Source organism: Phoenix dactylifera, chromosome 3, assembly GCF_051530095.1.
Source record: "Phoenix dactylifera cultivar Ajwa chromosome 3, Ajwa_hap1_PhDact_Kaust_v1.1, whole genome shotgun sequence".
NCBI classification, from domain to species: domain Eukaryota; kingdom Viridiplantae; phylum Streptophyta; class Magnoliopsida; order Arecales; family Arecaceae; genus Phoenix; species Phoenix dactylifera.
The window spans coordinates 55,290,793-55,296,814 of NC_143192.1; positions in this window are offsets into that span (position 1 = coordinate 55,290,793).

Sequence of the window (6,022 nt, forward strand, 5' to 3'; positions counted from 1 at the left end):
CAATGCTATTTTCTGGAATTCTTGTAAAATTTCTAAGAATCAAAGAATCATTCTTACTTTGCTCAAACCATTTTAATTGTTAGCCCCTTGGAATCCTAAGCTCTTGGACTTCTGCTTGGGAAGTTAAATGAACGGAGATAACTTTATATATAATTTTCGACAATTAAAATAAATACACGCAATCATTCATTCTTTAGTGCAGAGTATAATAGACATCGAAAATTTGATAGAAAACTCTGAAGATCTGTGATGCAAATGGAGAAGATGATGAACTTCTTGGCTGGTTAAGTTCATCTGACTAGCAATCAAAAGTATTAGTGTAGTTCGGCAATGATTTCTTTTGGTACCGAGTGTTAGGAGGGTAGCCAGTAGAACCCCTTGACACATGACATTGAAGAGAATTAGTAACATTTTGATTTGTGGTGATGGTTGGGAATACTGGGAATAATGAACTTTTGGGAGGAATAAGAAATAAAAGTCCCAACCTTTTATATTCTATTAGCATTCTTATACATTAAATATAATAAAAGACACTCCTTTAACATTAGGTGAAAATCTGAAAAAAGAATTGAAGTGTCTAAGACTCTTCAAATGACTTGAACCATATTTCAAGTAACTCCACATCAGCCGAGTCAAGACCACGCCAGCCGAGAGTCTCCTATCGAGTCGACTTGAAAACTTGCTGAGTCGAGTCGACTTGGCTAGGTTTTGAGTCGACCCGGCGAGTTTTCAAACTATGTGAAGATCTAAAAGTGCTTGAATCCGAAATGGTAACATTAGTTACCCCGAACCCAAAATACCCAGTTACTTTATTTTCTCTCAACAGGTTCATTATTGGCATAGGTGAAGGAAAGAGTTCAACTACAACGCTTGTTGATCACAAATCGAATCACATATTTTTCTTTTGAAATAATAAAAGAAAATGTTGATTGAAGCTCTTGCACCTTAGAAATCCATAACACATCGTCACACTTTGAAAAATACAAAAGCACGAGAATTGAGAGGATTCCATTTGGATGACCCAAAGAATGCATCGACCCTTGAAAGTAGGCTTTTAAGTCTAGGCGCGTATATTCAGCATGTCTCATTCTAAGTTTTGCATTATTTGAGCCCATGCTTTCTTGTTGCTTCAAATTTTTACTTAATCACTTGATGATGCCATATATATAAGATGACTTTGAAGTCTAATCTTGCCTAAGAGCTATGAAGGAAATGATAATTTTTAATTTACAACTTAATTTGATTTAGCAGAGAAGTTCTCAGAGGCTTCCAACTTCCACCTAGGCTCATCCACTCGTCCATGTTTTGAGCACCTCAGGCAGGATTCAAGCTCTAGATCATTTGGAGCAAGTTTCCACTCTTGTTATTGTCTTGTATTCCAGGTTAAGCCTGCAGCATTCAGTCGACAGTCTCAGCTAATTTTTGGATATTGCCATTCCTCTGAAACTTGTAAAGCAGGGTTTCGAAGCATCGGCCTTTGCGCAGCCAGTCCCAGAGCAAGTGGCAGCACTTGATCCTTGATTCCATGTACCATCGATTATCATATGATAATATTCAGTATAATGGGCAACATAATATGATTGAGGTTCACGTGAGATCTAGATGACTTGCCTTGGTGTCGAGCTTTTTTTCCCGAAAGAGAGCGACGATCAAAGCAGTTGCCGACCAAAGAATGTCTTGATGCGAAGATGATTGTTTAGGTCTGTGCAGACATGTGTTTAGTTCTATATTGGCTATGCAACGAGTAAATTTTGGGTACTTATACAGAACCAAGAAACTCAACTAATATCTTCTAGCTAGTTTTTTTGGATGAGATCCTAGGTTAGTATAAATGATATCCGAGCCAACATGGTCTATAGCCTATCTGGACTAGAAGACATCGCAGTATTGGTCCATTGGGACTGACCACGGGCTGATCATGGTATTTGTGATTAGATTTGAATAGATTTAGATCATTTATCTGGTGAGTATGTAAGGGCATCCTATATTGACTATGTACTGAGTAGATCTTGGGTACTTATACAGAGTTAAGAAACCCAAACAACACCTTCTGGCTAGTTCTAGTTTGTCACAAGAATTATGTTTGAGGTTATACTGCAAGAGAATGAAAGAAGATAATTGGTAAATCTTGGGTACTTATACAGAACTAAAAAATCCAAATAACACCTTCTGCCTAGTCCTAATTTATTACAAGAATTATGTTTGAGGCTATACGGGAAGAGAATGAAAGAAGATAACTACTCTAATCTTTCGCAAAATGGGTAGTTTAAATTGTAGGAGTTCTTGAACCTCAACACCAAAGTCCCTAGCTGAGGCAGATATCATATGGAAGTGCAATTAGAACATGGTCTTTAGATTTGCCAATACATCAAGGATGATTATAGGGGTTTACAACCGAAAAAGCAAGGGCTTAGGAAATCCAAAATAGATTTTCCAAAATTTAGTGGAGGAGATCCGTATGAGTGGCTAGACAAGACGGATTAATACTTTGATGTATATGAAGTTTCATGATTCTCCTTGTAAAAAATCAGACCGTCACAACTCCTATGGCCGCTGCCTCTAGTTTTTCCGAGTTAGTCTACTAATCAATGACATTGTGTGATGGGGAGCATTCTTCAGATTAAAGCTTAACAATTATCCTACATATTCAAAAGTGGATCAAGCACGAAACTTTTATGCTCTGCAATCCGAAACAGAAACTAATGTTCAAATACTTCAGTCCAGATGGATGCTTCAACAAACTTCAGATTTTTCTAACCAGATCCTTACAGCCATTTGTCTTCAGCCACTCACGCGCACGCGGCATCCATATAAGATATTGTGAACATCAACATCAGTGACATGGATGAAGTGCTTTCAGAGTGTTATGTTAAAAATCTATATAAAAAGTATATGTTTATTCTCTGTATCTTGAATTCAAGTTACAACAATATGTACATCAATATATAGCCTAACAATACCACAAGTAAGAAAAGTGTGTCAAGACTAACAACAAAATAAGCTTTGCGTCGAAACTAATCCAGCAGTCAAGCTCGACGAAGTAATTTCGGAACTGGATTTTCTGCAACTTATTACTCATGCGATGCGGCAAAACTTGGTTAACAGCAAATTGGTACTCATTCCCTCCCACAATCAGGGGCCCAAAAACGAGTCCTAATCTCCATATTAGCCTTCAACTTTATATATAAGTTTTCTCTTTTACCTTCTAGAATATATATATATATTTTTAAACTTAGAAAGGGCCTTGCACTTCGACTGCCTGCAGCTTTTCCGTTAGAGTCTCTTTCTATTATATTCTTCAGCTTCACGAATCCTGCACTTCCTCAAGAATTCCCACTTATCCAAGCTGCAATCTCGAAACTGATCATTTCTAATACTTTCTCCTGCTCGTTATAACAATCTAGGATCTTGACCTAAAGGATCCAAATTCATTCAGATCCAATCACAACTATTATGGCCAATCTATGATGAGGCCTAATAGACCTGTATTGGATCATCCCGACCTCATTTAAAAAAGCTAGCTAGAGAGTGTTATTTGAGTTCCTTGCCTCTGTATATATATATTCAAAATTTATCTATTACATAGTTGATGTAGAATTAAACATATCCTTGCACAGATCCTGATACTTCTACTCAACCAAGACACTGAGCTGAGCACAAAAAAGCGCTGCAAAGCTAAAATTAAACTAGAAAACTGAAAAGTGTTGTAAAACTCTCGACTCTAGCGAGATTGTTGGTTTTGTTGCTATATCCTGAAAGCTAGAGTAGAAAAATAAGCAACAAAAAAAAGGTGCATGCGTACTTTGATTGGTGGGTATTACAATTATCCCAGAATTTAGATTTAGGCTGCTTTACTTGGTGACCTGGATCATTAAAACATCCCCATTCTTAAAAGGCTATGATTACACTCGGACGCCTTTATTTGGCAATCTAGATCACCAAATAATCCACTTTTTACAGGCCTCTCTGAAGGGAAAAAGTTCATATTTTATCCTGCAATCTATATTCCTCTGGATTGCAAAGATGATACATATGTCTTCCTAAATCGTTCAAAGACCAGATTTTCAGAACCTTGTGATGGAAAAGAACAACTAATTAAGTTCTTGTGAAAGGGGAAATCGACCTTTTGTGCCAAAATTTTGTTTTTCTTTCTTTCTTTCTTTTTTACCTTCTTCCTTCTAAGCGGATCAGATCATCTTCCCATTTCAATAACCCTATGTTAGGATTGTCCAATGGCCAGGATCGCGAGAACAAAGGATGTCTCGTGAAAAGAGAGTACGCAGAGAAAATAAACTTGGAAAGAGAGAAAATGAACAAACTTTTATTGATAAATAGGACCGACAAAACTAAGCCCGATCAAACTTTTCCAAGGACTCATTTGGCTCTTGGAAAAAGAAGAGAAAAGTGTGGTCAATGGGAGAGAACAAAAAAATGCCTTTTGTTTAATTAGAGTTTTCAAAGGAACGTGATGAGAAAGTAGTATTTGCATAGAAATAAGATTTCTATATTTCATAAGAAAGAAAATCTATGGAGGATATGGAAGTTAGAAATTGGGGTCCTTTTTTTTTCTCCCCAAAGTATCCTTAAGTCATTAAAATGTATAGGTAAGGTCTTTCTTTTTATTAAGGGTCTAATAGGTATTTTATACAACTTTTTTTAGCAAAAGATGTTTAACCAAATATAAACTACTTTGCAAAATGCCACTCTTTCATGAATAACCAAACATGACAAAATCATTTTTTCAAATATTATATTCTCGAAAATCATCTTTTTAGAAAAAATATTTTAGTAAGAAAAATTTCTTTCTAGAAACCAAATGAGTCTTAAGAGATGGCTCACTAGCTCTTACATCCCCCCCTATGACAAAGACCGGCTACCACGCGCGGTTGAGGCACAGGAGACGCCTACTGTACCCTTCACTGCTGTAACAATTTATTTGCGCACTCATGTCCTCGCCAATCAAAGTTCTGTTGCTTTTAGTTCAGTTGAATAGATCAGACTTTGCGCTACCATGTTCAAGCTATCAACCTATTATGTTGCTTCACTAGACGAAACATATTTGGTTGCAGTGGCATGTCATAATGTTCCATATTTAATGGTGGATCTTGCAAGAATGTCCATTGCTTAAGGAATTTTGGAGAATTCTGAACAACCAAAGAACATATTGTTTCCCTTGCGCTTAAAGCCTCAGACTTTAACCATCAGCCCCTTGGGCTGTCGAGCTATTTTGAAGTTTTGCTTGAGAAGGTGCATGGATGGACAAAGGCCTTGGCGCAATACTCGGCAACTAACATAAATACCTCTGGATCATTCATTGCTTAGGGCGGAATGTATGTGACATTGGGAATAAGATAACGTACTCTGACATAAATTGAAAAGATAATCAATTTGCTGACTGGATATTTCATCTAAATACCTATCAATGTATTCACACAGTTTCATGATGATTGTGTAGGTACCATTTTTTTTGAAATATATTTCCTCGTAGAGTGTGTGCTTTAGGCTTAATGAGCAGCGAATTAGGATGGCAATTAGGTCAGATTAGGTCATATATGGGTCAGATCGAAAACGGATTGGATCGAAAATTCCAAACCTGAATATGACCTATTTATTAAACATATTAAAATTTAAAATTTGAACCCACCATGTTTAATAAATAAATAATCCGATCGGCCTATTTAACCTGTTTAATAAATAGGCAGCCTGCTTAACCTATTAACTTGTACAATCTACATGACTTGTTAGTATGTTTAATCTGACTCGATCCAATTATTAAATAGGTTAAATAAATCGATAGGTTGGAACATGAACCTAATTCGATAATTAAATAGTTAAAGCAGATCAACATGTTTGCGATCCAAACCTGTTCAACCCAAACCCAAATTTACTTATTATATGTCAAATGTGGATTACATCGATGGATTAGGTTGTTTTTTACCAGCCCAAGCACAAATTTTTAAATTGTATAGCAAAGCTAAAAAATACTAGAAGTGCCTATGACATAAGTTTTGAATGATGGAGG